General features: G+C 34.9%; 1 pseudogene across 1 annotated transcript in view; it reads left to right on the forward strand.

Moving 5' to 3' along the window:
- LOC145678604 (glucose dehydrogenase [FAD, quinone] pseudogene) overlaps nucleotides 1-8946 on the forward strand; it is a 57005-nt pseudogene extending 48059 nt beyond the window's left edge. The window contains exon 2 of the transcript XR_014130413.1: nucleotides 1464-8946. The product of XR_014130413.1 is annotated as a glucose dehydrogenase [FAD, quinone] pseudogene (transcript). The remainder of the gene's footprint in view (nucleotides 1-1463) is intronic.
- The last annotated feature ends 5738 nt before the right edge of the window (nucleotides 8947-14684 follow it).

The raw sequence follows: 14684 nt of genomic DNA on the forward strand, positions 1-14684 counted from the left end.
CTCAGCGACACCGAAACACTAATATTGATTCGACACTAAATATCGGTCATTTTCGATCATTTTTATATATTTCTTCTCCTCCTGCCCCAGTTGCGGGGCTGAATTTGGATTTATAAGGCATCGGAAGTGCCATCTCAGCGACCTCGAAAACTATGGATTCGACAGTAATGTCTGTTATTTTTGATCATTTTTATGTATTTCCCCCTCCCCTAAGCTGCACCGTTAAACTGAAACAATAAAAACTATCCCATTCCCGAACCTCATCTATGTTGAAAATTTGAAGAAGATCGGTCGGGTGGTTCAAAAGTTATTAAGTCACAAACATAATGACTTTTTTATTTATATAAACTATTATTATTATTATTATTATTATTATTATTATTATTATTATTATTAACTAACTAACTAACTCTATGGCCTATGGAACCCGGAGGTTCAGTGCCGCGTTCACAAAAGCTCTCCACTGACTTCTATTCTTAGCTAATTGGATCCAGTTTCTACTTTGTATTCCTATCTCTGCGAGATCCATCTTAATATTATCCTCCCATCTGCGCCTAGGTCTTCCTAATGGTCGTTTTCTTATGGGTCTACCAGTCAAGACTTTGAAAGCGTTTCTACTTTCTTCCATTCTAGCTACATGACCTGCCCACCTAAGCCTCCTAGACTTGACGACCCTAACAATGTTTGGTAAACCGTATAAACTATGAAGCTTCCGCCTCGTTATGAAGCTTCCGCCATTCCCCATTCTCGTTCCTCTTGGGTCCGAATATTCTTCTCAGGATCCTGTTCTCAAATACTTTCAGTCTATGTTCTTCCCTCAGAGTAAGCGACCATGTTTCGCAACCATACAGAACAACAGGCATGATTATCGTTTTATATATTTTAAGCTTCAAACTCCTCGACAGAATTCGCGACGACAAGAGATTTTGAATATTTTGAGATTATTATTATTATTATTATTATTATTATTATTATTATTATTATTATTATTATTATTATTATTATTATTATTATTATTATTTGCAAATTCTTAACTTACTTTTGGACATGTTGCTGTTTTCGGCTCAAAAACTCAAAGCAAAAGAAGTAATTTTTCCTTATGGATATTAATTCTAAGGAAAATGTTTAACTTCATATTAATTAACATTTCTTTCGATGAGAATTCTAAATATTATGATATTAAATTAATGTTCCTGAAACAATTACCTAGGTACCTAATTTTAAACTAAATGAAATGTAGGGTATTATGACGATATTGATGATGAATGATATTATTACTTAACATTTTATTAGCAAATATACTGCAGATTGTTTCATTATTTAGTTTCTTTATAATATCTTGTTGTATACGAAGATACGAGTAGATATTGATACGATAATATTTGAGAAAGAATATTGATGCATTGATCTCATAATTATTATACTTTCGGACTAATAAAAGATTTCTTTCTCTGTACTTGCAGGTATTTGAAGATACAATCTTGAATGAAATATCTTCAACATGGAAACTGCATCTTGTTCCCAAATACCACACAATCCATGCCCAGGACACCTAACAGGACTCAGTTCGGTTCTCTTCACCAATCTTATCACTTCTTTGTTACAAGCGCAGTGCGATCTCACAAATCCCGACATTTATCCTCCAGATGTTACCAATTTTCGGGATGAATATGATTTCATTATTGTGGGTTCAGGAACTGCTGGTTCTGTGGTAGCTAACAGATTGAGCGAAGTACAAGATTGGAATGTTTTGCTGTTAGAAGCTGGAGGTGATCCACCATCAACGTCTGAACTTCCATCCATTTATAACACAATGCAGGGGACAGAAGTAGATTGGCAATATAAAACAGAGCCGCAGACAAACGCCTGCCTTGGAATGAAAAATCGGAGGTGTAACTGGCCCCGAGGGAAGGTTTTGGGTGGGAGTAGTACAATCAATGGAATGATTTATGTTAGAGGAAACCGAAGAGACTATGACCATTGGGCGTCTTTGGGAAACAACGGTTGGAGTTATTCTGAAATTTTAAAATATTTCAAGAAGTCCCAAAATATAAAGACTCAATCATTGGTAGATTCGCCCTATCATTCCACAGGAGGTTATCAAAGCGTCGAACCATTTAATCTTTTTTCTCCTATTATAGAAGGTCTCAAAAATGGTGGAAAAGAATTAGGATATGATGAGATAGATGTATCAGGTGCAAATCAGACAGGATTCTCGAAATTATTTGGTTTCATAGACAATGGTGCTCGTGCAAGTAGTGCTAAAGCATTTCTCGCACCTATAAAGACGAGATCAAATCTACACGTTGCCAAGTTCGCTCATGTTACCAAAGTCCTTATTGATCCGAGCACTAAAAGAGCCTATGGCGTTGAATTCCAAAAAGGAGGTAAGCGCCAAACCGTTCGAACAAATAAAGAAGTCATTCTTTCAGCAGGCGCTGTAAATTCGCCTCAAATTCTAATGTTATCAGGAATTGGACCACATGAACACTTAAATGAGTTAGATATAGAAGTAATTCAAGATCTAAGAGTAGGTCATAATCTTATTGACCATATGGTATTCTACGGGCCAACATTTTTAATTGATTCTAAACTAAAACGCACACCTATTGACATGTTAGATAACGCATACAAGTTTCTAATACACAGACAAGGTCCGTTAACAAGTATGGATATTGTTAGTGTGGCATTCTTTGTTAATACTAAATATACGGATAAAGCAGGGAATTACCCAGATATTGAAATACAAAACTTGCAATTTTTAAAAAACGATTCATTAGGCCCCTTAACAATGAGTGAAACTGCAGGTTATACTAAAGAAATTTACGAAAGTATGTATAATGTGAATCAAAATACTGATATTTACGTTCCGTTGGTAACACTGAATAGACCTAAAAGTAGAGGCCTCATTAAGCTGAAGTCAGTTGACCCCTTTGATCATCCATTGATTATACCTAATTATTTATCAGTGGAAGACGATGCACTTAGGCTCGTTGAAGGTATTAAGTTTACACTTAACGTCAGTAAGACGAAAAGTATGAAACCGTTTAACGTAAGACTTCTGCAGACCAAAGTGCCTGGCTGTGAACATCTAGAACTCAATACTGATGACTACTGGCTCTGCGCAGTAAGACATCAGGCTTCTACCTTATATCACCCGGTAGGAACATGTAAGATGGGTCCATCTTCTGATAAAAATGCAGTTGTAAATTCGGAATTGAAAGTACATGGTGTAGAAGGATTACGCGTAATTGATGCTTCTATTATGCCTACTATTGTCACAGGAAATACGAACGCACCTATCCTGATGATAGGAGAAAAGGGTTCAGATTTAATTAAGAAATCTTGGATTAATAGTGTCAGTTAATTTGCGAGAATACTACTGACTACCTTCTGGAGTTGTCATAATTTAAATCTAAACCTGAACCTAGAGACCTCATTTTCATAGTATTAATTAATAAAACTAAACTATTTACATACCCCTGATTGTCTTTCCCTTACTTTTAAGGTTCAACCTAGTTAAAATTCTTCTACGTAATACCATTGACATAACCAGACAGACATGGGGAGTTAGACTCACTAGAACACTGTTGCTTACCCTCCTAGAATACCGTTCGACTACAAGTATGTTTTTCCAATATTCAGAAGTAAGGACTATGTCCTATCTAGTAAAATATCCTAGTTATACCAATACTTAATACATTAATTGCTTTCTGCTATGTGTAGATCTTGTATATAAGGATACATGAGACTCTAGAACACCAATGGAGTTAGCGCTGGTGATTCCTGGAGAAATGTGGTGGGTATTTCATATGAAATTGTAGATCTTCGTCTCATATAGACTCGCTGCTGAAAAAGGAAACACTATATTTTAAAAAAAGAAACAAATTTGTGAGATATTAAATTATAGGGCTATTACTATGAGTAGGAGAACGTATATATGTAAGTTCTACATAAAAATACATATTGTACTATATCACATCTTGTATATACATATACGTACATATTGTATATATATATTACATAGTACTATATATCAGGTTGTCTTAAAATTATTGAGCTCTTGGAGGTCAAAATTGAGAATATGTTTATTGTGATTTGAAAATAACATTGTGAAACCACATATGCACCATTTTGTTCGATGATCTTCTGTCATTATACCGGTAACACTATAATCCAGTCGCTATGGAACTCTTGTCTGTAGTTTCTGGTTAAGAAATTACGACACGTGGTTTCCACAGGTCCCTTTTCAAACAAACCTAACAATGTAGGTATTTCTACAGAGACCAAAACAAATAATAGGCTGATGGTGTCAGTTCGGGCTAGACGGTGGATACATTAAAACTTCCAACTAAGTTATATCAACTTTTAACTTGTCGTTAAAGATGTATTCGGTTTAGCGATGGCAGCGTGCTATACGATACCCTTTCTGTTGACTAGTTTCGACCGTTTCTTTGATTTGCTAAGTGCACTCGCACTAATTGTCGATAGTTCAAATCCGAGTGTGTCGTTCTGCCCAGTGACAGCAGTTCGTGGTGGACAATGCCATTCCAATTCCACCAAACTCATATTTAACCTTTCTGAGCATCAGTGTGGACTTTGCCATAAGTTATGAGCTTCTTCACACTTCGACCACGATCTTTGCCCCACACTGTCGTCATAAGTTATTCACTTATCATCACTCGTGGTAAACCATTTCAGAAATGAAATGGAAACCGCTTCTGTTCGTTACATTTCAATAGATATTCGATCAAGTAAATATTTTAAATTCAAACCATGTAGCACCCAAACGTCGAGCTTCCTTTTATAGCCAGCTTTCTTCAAATGGTTTACTATTGTTTCATGAAGGATGTTTAAGTCATTGCCATGATTACTTAAATACCGGTCTTGCTCGTCTTTTGCCAGAATATCATCCACTTATGTTGTGATTGATAGACAACTGCGAGAAATATCTTGTACGTCGAAATTTCCAGAATGAAAGCTACTGAACCATCTTTTAGCTGTTGCTATTGGTAACATCTCTTGGCTACAAGAAATTATTTCATTGACCTGCGCAGCCTTTGCGCCTTTATCGAAAAAAATGTAAGATATAGCTCAGGTTTGCGGAACTTCACCCATCATCGCGGCCCAATTCCTTAGTCTGATCGTAAGAATTCCAACAGTTTCTATACATCAACCAGCTTCAACTGTCAGTTATCATATGACGTTAGGCTTTACTCGCTGCGACTCATATAACCTAAGATCTCGTGAGCAAAAGGTTCATACATTTTAGACTACCTAATATAAATTCTTACTACATATAAGTCAGTAAATTCAGTATATCTGGACTTAGAATCTTCATCCTGACGAATAATTCTCATACATGACGTACACTTTACTGTAACAGCTCCTACAAAGTAAAACTAATAAGTAAAACTAATTGGTACAGTTGGAGACCTTTAAAATACATATAATCTTGACTCGGAATGTAATGATAAACCGTCCAATGATGTGAATAAATCATTGTTAAATACTAATACATTTCATTATTATCAAAGAACATATATTTATGAACTATCTTCTCACAAATATATAAATTGTTAAAAGTAATAGGCTTATACGCACTTGGACCTGTGGAAGCTATGACAGTTATTGATATTAAAAGGTATTTTGTGCTCATATGAAAATGGATGCAAGCATGAAGAAGCATTGAATGCAAACTTTCCAAATGCTGTTTTAGCTGTTCAAAGTATCCATGATAAAGTGGAACTAGGAGGTTTGGAAGTAGAATTGACTCTGTTTTCGAATAACTGCCTTCATATTATCAATTGCTTGTGATTTGGACGATTCACCTTGCCTTGGTGTTCTCTTATATGAGCAAATTCAACGTAGGATATAGTCTCGTGAAAGTGAAAGAAATTCTAGATCTTATGTTTGCCAGTTCACCTGTTGGGTAAATGATCGTCAAAAATATAGCTGCGCTCATCGTCACCAAGCAGAGTGTGAGAGTTGAGTATAACGGCTTCCTGTCGTAGGATGAAATACATAGCACCAATAAAAATCTATTGGAAAAGAACTGTCCTAGCAAACCTGAAATATTAATCTATGCCATGCAATTCGTAGTACCTGCAGATTTATGTGTCATTGTTCAGTAACATGGGGTTTTAAGTTCCTAGTAGATGAATTACAACGATTAATTGAACAGTTTAACTATCAGGTGACAAAGTTATACACATTACCTATATGTTCTACTGTATTTTATTGTTCATTTTACGATACTGATATTTACTTTTAGATTACTATATATTTTTGATGGAACATCTCTCAAAAAAGCAAAGGTAAAGTATCGCACCACTTTAAACTGTTGTATACGTTGATAAGTTAAGAAATTATTTAAAGTGTATAAGGGAAAATAATCAAATACAAAACATGGGAATACGTAGTTGAAAAAAAAAAACAAACTTTGAAATAGCATGTATATAGATAGAGCTTGAATTCTTAAGTCTTCATTAAACGCAAATACAGATAGTTTCATTTTATATCTTACCATTGTAAAATCGTTATTAAAAACAGTTGAGTAACATAATCTATTTTCATATTTTGTACTTGGATTGCTTATTTCTGAGTTCTTTAACTGTTGCTTGATGAATAAGAAATAAAAATAATCTCATTTCAATGTCTTCTTTGTAATCAACTAACAATATGATGTATTATAATAATACTACCATCTTCTAAATTGTAAGACGTTAGTTAATTCGATACATTATATCATATTGATTATATAGTTCATATTTGACTCACGAGAAGAAAGCAAATGTATGTATTTTAACAACCAACTTGGGTGCAACATATAGACCCACCCTTACAAAAGTGTGAAGAGCTTAAAATAGGTTTTCTTAAGTAATGTCTATAATCTGTATTTTGAAGAGATAGTATCCATAACTAAAAATGTTTTTCACTGAATTCACTCTAATGTCAATATTTACATTGAAATAGAAACCTTTTATTATGTTCATAGCTTTAACAAATCTTAACACTGAGTCCAAAAATTATTGTTTGCACAGAAGTTATTAATTGTTATTCCTGTAGTATACGTATTTGAAATATGTTGCGTTGTAAAGATAATGTATGTGAAATATATTATTTCATTACGTAAAATTTGCTTGCAAGCCACTTATTAGTATAAACATTGTGCCCAAAATTTAGAACACTAGTAATCGCAGTATTGCCCTACTTTGTAGTCTTTTTATTCTCTATTATCTATCTTCCCCTAAATATATTTCAGTGTAATATCTCTCAAAAACGTAAATATCAACGTAAAATTTGGACCTGGAGAACATGAGACTAATGTTTGTAAAACACTAGGTTCTAACCTTCAACACAGCATACAATTGTGTATCAGTGCGTCGCATATGCAAAAAGTGTCCATGTTTCTGGGTACTTCGTACATAAAACATTGATCATGACAACAAATTATAAGTAACAATATTTGAGTTTTAATGTTACATTATGTAGTACTTGTATTTCATAAAATACGGTATGACTACTTGTAAAATAATATATGTAATATAGGTATTGCATGCATTCATCTGTGATCACTTGGCCGTGGTCTTGGATCTTATTATAAATAGATACTGTGTCATTTACTTCCAAATATTAGATTTTGAAATACCCAGGGAGAGGAAACTTAGCAAACTACCACACACACTAAGATCGCCCTTGAGCCTTTAAAACTCAAATATGCACACATATATTTACCATTCAAAGCATTCAACACTCAGTACAATCTCGTTTGGTACAGCTTTCAAAGTGTGTTCTTAATGTGAGGTGTTTTTCTAAGCAGTACTTTTCCATAAATATTATTATACCTATATTTGGAAATGAATAACACAGTAACTAATACAAATCAAAGATGACGCACTCATACTCCACATTCAAGATTCAAACTTAAATATATATAGGTCTAATAAAAATTGTTGAACTATATAGATTTCCTGTTATTACACAAAATAGCACCAATGGAAACAAGAAATAAATTACACGTCAGAGGAATATTCTAACATGCTCAATGATGCTGAGTAGATACAAGTTATTATCTTTATTCAACCGAAAATATGTATTACAAATTCAGTATCATCGTAATCCTCAATCAAATTTCCTCTTTCTCTGATTCATATTGCTCGCTGAATTTCATCATAAACAACATCTTCACTCGAACCATTAGCAAACACTATCTGTCTCAACCTACTCATTATTGTCCTGTATTGCAGGAATTCACACTTTACTCTCGGATTTAGAATTTACTCACCCAAATTTGGGGAAGTAAATGTTATCTCTAAAAAAAAGTCGATTTGCTCGGAGTAACCGTGGCAAAAAGAAAAAAGAACAACTGTGTCCTACTCCCGATTAAGTACCTATGTACTCCAAAGTAAGAGCTTAGTCCAGTGTGGAGAAACTCATCCTACGGATATTAAATTCCACTTTATTATCGTAATGCTAAATATGAGAGTAAGTTTCATTAGGATTATTAGTTTGTACTCTATTTCCTTTCTTTTCTCTTCCCTCAGTTTTTTGCTTTAACCCCTTTCCACTTACGTTCTTGATCAAAATTTCCGGGAAGGGTGCATGTCTCACCCATCTGATACCTCCCAACATAGAGTTATCATGTTAGGGAATCTTGGAACATTCTGTATAACATCGTATAACAATGTCAGATAAGATGTGGTAGTTATAGCGGTGTGATATCGACTTGATTTTTGGTAATGTTAAAGATTAGGAAATGCTTAAAATAGTTTCAGGGTTTATTTTGCATTTATTGTACGTATATATTTCATTTACTGCCTTAATTTCTTATATTTCTCAAAGATTTTAACAAATTTATCTTCATTTTCATCAGTAGAAGGACTTGCCTATCCCAAAACAATATGAAACCTCTCCTATAAATTTTCTTTAATTTTTAATTCAAAAATATCATTCATAAAAATTCTCCATTTTTAGCCATCTTGATAGAAATTCGTCAAAATTACTCAATTTTAAGTTCATCATCTTCAGTCTTGGCTCATCTGATGTCAGTAACACAGATTTACGAAAATTTCAATAATTTGTTGCTTTTCTTTGAAGTATATTGTAATTTGCACATTAGTTGATCATCGTATTATTACGTCACTAAGTTGTCTCGAATGGTGTTAGCTTTCAAGAAAGCAGTAGCTAGAGGATTCCCCTCTATTCTTTTTTAATAAAAGTTGTAATGAACGCTGTTGTAGGGCAAGTGTGTGCAAAATACTTTTTAAAGTATTATTCTGCTGACAATTTGCGATTTACAAGTTTCGCAGCTGGACGGAACAGAACGAACAGTGCAAAATTTGACGAGGCAGCTTTCGTGTTGATTTCTCCAATGTTGCGAATGTTGACAAGAAACGTTGTTCTTTGCAGGCGTAGAAATTTTGTTTTGTGCGGACTCATATATATATCGGTCTAAATATATCGATATATATCGGACTTATAAATCGGTCTAAATAAAAAGGGGCTAAGTGGATCACGTTCGAAGAAATGCTAAAAGTAAGTGAAATGTTGAGAGAAGTAAACCAAATCTTAGTCCCGAGAAGAAAGATAAAGCCACTTATGTGTGAGAAGACGAACCCTTGGATTCATCAGGTATTTTCCCTAATAAGTAAAGACCGGAATTAATGGCGAAATAAAAGCCCGAAAATGGCTGGCAAAATTGCAAAATGAACACCCAAAAAAGGCAGGTAAAATGGCAAAATAAAATAAACAAGTAATCACGAACTTTTTGGGGAAAAAATATATACTAAAATAGATACTAAAACATGTACAAGGTATAATAGGCTAAGCTAATCAAATAATCGTATAAAATGTTTCATTTTGCACTTTGTACTTACTTAAAATTCTGAAAACTTGCGCAACCCGCGAAGGGGCAACATCTAACAATACATTCGTCATTCTTCAGTAGTAACAATGAAACAATAACTTAAAAACACTATCACTTTTTATTCACAAGCGGTTACATTAGCACAAACATTCAAAGCACAAGAAATATTAAAGTGAAGTCATTTTACACTACGCTAGCAGTTTATTTTCACTTACGAAAGGTTTTTCCTATTTTTGTTCTCTGAAATAAAGATCTTTCTAAGATTTTCAAAGGAAAAATTTTGTCTCCTGTCAGAAAGAATTCGCTTTAGATGTGAAAATGATCTTTCCACATCTACAGATATCACTGGAGCATACTTGAAACATGTAATTTGGGAAGGATTCATGTCACTGTCAACAGTTGTATCAGCATCACCTTCCATAACACTAGCGATGTTCTTCAATTTTCCCAAATCTGGATTAGCTCTTTCAACACGATCACACTTACGCCAAATTTACTCGCCCTTGTAACCAGGTACAACACTCAGATCGTCGAGAGTATCATTGAAGATTTTCAGAGAACTAGCGAGAGTCTTTTCTTTGTTTTTCAAGCTTGGCAATAGCATCTGGTAACTTTGCAAAATGTGTTGCAATGAAGACTAAGTCCTTTTTCAAGGAATTCTTCTTAAGCAAACTTTGAGCAACCTTAATTGAAGACGCATCATCCTCATCAAAAGTATCAATGATTCTTTGATGGGTTCAAAGTTGTTAGCATAATAGAGAACAGCTGTAATCCATGTACCCCATCTCGTTAAGACAGGCTGTAGTGGAAGCGGAAATTCAGGGGCTAATTCGCCAAATGCACTTGTTCGCGAGAGAGCTTTCTGAAATACCTTTTCCATGTTTGACACAAGAAGATCAACGTCAGGAAAATGAGAACGAACTTCCTCTGCAATTCTATGTAGCGCGTGTACCAGACAGGTGACATGCAGCATACGTGGGAATAGAACCTTAAGGGCTTTGCTGCACTTTTGATGTATGCAGCTCCATCTGTGACAAAAAGAAGGACCTTATTGTATTTTACACATTCTGGCCATAGAATACTCAGCGATTTTGTAAAAACCTGTGTAATTGCCGTGCCATTTACTTTTTCCAGATTCTGATGCAATCAAAAATGTTTGTGTGCCTTCCTCCCCTCCCAAGGTTCCAATTACAACGTTGGCAATGGAACGTCCTAGAATATCGCAAGTTTCATCAATTGAAATCCAACATTTTTTGTCAGCAACACTTTTATCGTCAATAGTTCTGCTATACTGGCTATACTCGAGATCTACTGCACAGCTAAATTCCATATTCGTTTTACAAAAGAGAGCTTTAAGGTTTATAACCGGAAATAAACCTCGAACTTCTTGTAAACCTCTATTTAAATTTCTTGAAATCTTACCTCTTCCATGTTTATATATATATGAACTTCTAAAATTTGTAAGAAAAGATATACAGATAGATACAAGCAGCTTCCGGTTGAACTCAGATATTCATATGCATAATACAAGACAAGCGTCTGACCTTCAAGTAGAGTCCTCACGTTTAAAAGTACATAAGAATAGTACATTTCCTATGGCAGTGAATATTTATAACAAGCTTCCTTCCACTTTAAAAAACAAAACATCTGGTTTCAATAAAGCAGTCAAGTCCTACCTACTCGAGCACTGTTTCTATTCTGTAGAAGAATATCTCGCTTGTAGTAAATAATGTTTAAAGTATATATATTGGGTATATCTATAATGTAAGGTTTTATTAATTGTTATGTTGTTTTATATCGATGTATGTAAATTAAAATAATGAAAAATTGTACCCCCTTTTTTTTTTTTTACATAAATTCACACTATTTTAATATTGCATGTAGACTTAAATCTATACATATATACACATTCAGTGTTCTTATGACGTGTCCAACTCATACGTTCACGTTGTGAACAATTTGTATGAAAAAGGATGATAAATATAATACAATACAATACAACGTAAGTCTTTCTCAAAGATGATTCACTTGGAACTTTCTGTTTTGTGTATTTCTCGAGAAAGTTTCTAAAGGAAACATTTTCTAACTTCCATAAAGGAATGTCCGCGTTAATTAGAGTTTTACAGATCATTCGCAAAACTGTTATTACGCGAAGCGGGATTCGTGACTGTTCCAAGATTTTGAACCCTTTCACCAGCTGATTTGCGTGTCCTTGCAGAATTAGTGCTTATACGGTGTGTTAGAAAATAACACTTTTCAGCGGAGACAACAGTTTCACATAACTTACAAAACAGTACAGAACCGTCTGTTTAAAACATAGTACGCCCGAACTCACTCACAATTTTTTCCAACTTCTGTTGCCTAGAAAGACCAACTTTCGGCGTCTTGAAATACTGAAAAGCACAGAAATACCAGTTCTGAAGCACGCATGCCTAAGACTCACAATAACTGCCCACCTGGCTACTTCTCGAAAGTTCGTTCGCATCTTCGTTTGTCATTCCAAGAACCGAACACTGCTTCAAAATTCCAACTGAATACGCACTAGCATCCCCGCCCCTCCACTTGTCACATTCCAACGGGAACAGACCAGTTATTATCAGACACCGAGATAGCTTGGCCAGATAAGAGCGACTCAGATCTGTGGTATGCTGTCATTCATGAACAAATACAGAGTAGTGGAAGAAAAACCCTGTGACAATGGCAACAAATTGCTTCTAAATTGTGAAATTGCACTTTTCCTGAAAATATCATGAAAATTTCAATAATGGCACTTATGGCATTTTGCCATTAATTCCGGGCTTTACTAATAAGAAATGACAGTTCGAAAGTTGGAGGTGTGATTCATCATCTCTACTGGATTACTGTAAGTATTGTTTGGCCTTAAGTGTTAGGTGGAATTAAGAATCAAATGTTCGGAAAACTCCATCGTGGTTTTTTTAAACTCCAAAATTACCGAGTACGATAGGCCTACAGTGTGAAGATAATGTGTTTAATAATATATTCCATTGCAATTATGCGTTCATAATCCCTTCCGTCCCCAAAGGATCTACCTAATTACTCATACAACATGTGACCGCTTAAGTTTAGTGAAAGGGGGGAGTAAAGTAAAGTGTAAAAATGTTCTCTTGACATAACTTTATTTTAGAATGTCCATCTTATAAAAATCAAAGCAAGCCTACTCTACATATGCTGTAGCATTCGTTTTTTTTAATTCACCTTGTTTGGCATGTTTTGTTTTGACCCCCCAAATGTAAACAAACTTGATAGGAGATAGGAATGACGATTTCTGGGAATCGATCTCATTTTATTTGATTTTTTTACCTACTAAAATTACGTTCAAAATTTTAAAATGTTATTTCAAAGCTGTACCTTGGCTGAGAGGAGCTGATAAATTGTTTTGCTAAGATTCAGATAGGGGCAACTGGTTTCCTCCATTTGTGTGCTTATTCCTTTTAGTTGAGGTGCTACATCGCAGAAATCAACAAAAAACTGCAAATTGTGATAAGAACATCCCCGTTGGTATAAATAATGTTTAAGGTTATACAATGAAATTAAGTCGGGGAGGCATCGTCTAAAATCAAAGAAATCCAAGATGGCGACCATATTTCAAAATGGCTACGCGGTTACAGTTTTTCTGTTATACGTCGTAGGAATTGAGTGTTTGGTATCAATTTATAGGTTTTTGAGGTCAAGGATGGCAATTTTTATGTTAAAAACAAGTTAGGAATTACTGTAGGTGTTTTCTGTTCCATATACTTTTTAAATTGAAACATAGGCGAAATCATGAAAATGAAATGAAATTTTGAGTTTTACGTCCCACGGTTATGCCGGTTAGGCTAAAGGAGACGGTGATAATGAGTAATGAACGAAATGGTGGAATGAAGAAAGTGGGAGGAAACGGGAGAACCCCGAGAAAACCCACGCACACGGTGTTTGTCCACCACAAAGTTCACTTGGCGGGAGCAGGGTTTGAACCCGAGACCCCTATCACCAGAGGTGAACGCTCTACCACTGAGCCACCGCGGTCCCATAGCCGAAATCATTATACACTATTTTTATCTAAAAATATATGATATAATGCTTCGTTTAAACTGAATATTTCTGAAGTTGAACAATGTTTCTAGACCATAACCAAAACACATCAACAAGCATCACAGCCATTGATTCTTACATTTAATCATTGTTCACATTCATTCTTACAGTTGCATAATAGTGTACAAGACAATCCAACATATCTGCATCCACACTTGTTTCTACAGTTTTTGCACGTACATTTTATTAGTTCTCTACATGAGTCCGAAATTTCTGGCAAACCCGACCATTTCACGTGCCATGATGCATCATCCAACCACCATCCCCAGTCGGCTGGAGAAGGTACACATATTGTGTGTTTGCTTGCTTGTCCCCAAACGTGTCCAGCTTGGAAAGCACTACGTAACACTTGTTGTAATGCATTCTTTGTCGGTGGCAGACTTTCAAGGGGACGTTTTTTGATCATGAACAACTCCTGTCGTGCATTAGTGACACTTCTACTGTTACTGGTTGAGCAGTATAGTAGTACCACGTATCTTTCAAGAATGTCAAAAATTGCCGTTGGAATGGAAGTTTGAGGTTGTGAGATGAAAGAACATGCAGTGGCTTCTTTAAACAGCATCCATGTCTTCCAAGTTGATTTTTTTTTGTTTTCCCTGTAAAATATGGAATACTGTCACAACCCGTAAAAGTATGGAATCCTGGTAAACCTATAGCCTTTTCTCTTCCCATTGCTTCAGCTATAGCATGAACTGGAATAAATCTGTATTTGTTTCCTGTTCCA

This window comes from Thermobia domestica, chromosome 2 (assembly GCF_964235325.1).
Source record: "Thermobia domestica chromosome 2, izTheDome1.hap1.1, whole genome shotgun sequence".
NCBI lineage: Eukaryota > Metazoa > Arthropoda > Insecta > Zygentoma > Lepismatidae > Thermobia > Thermobia domestica.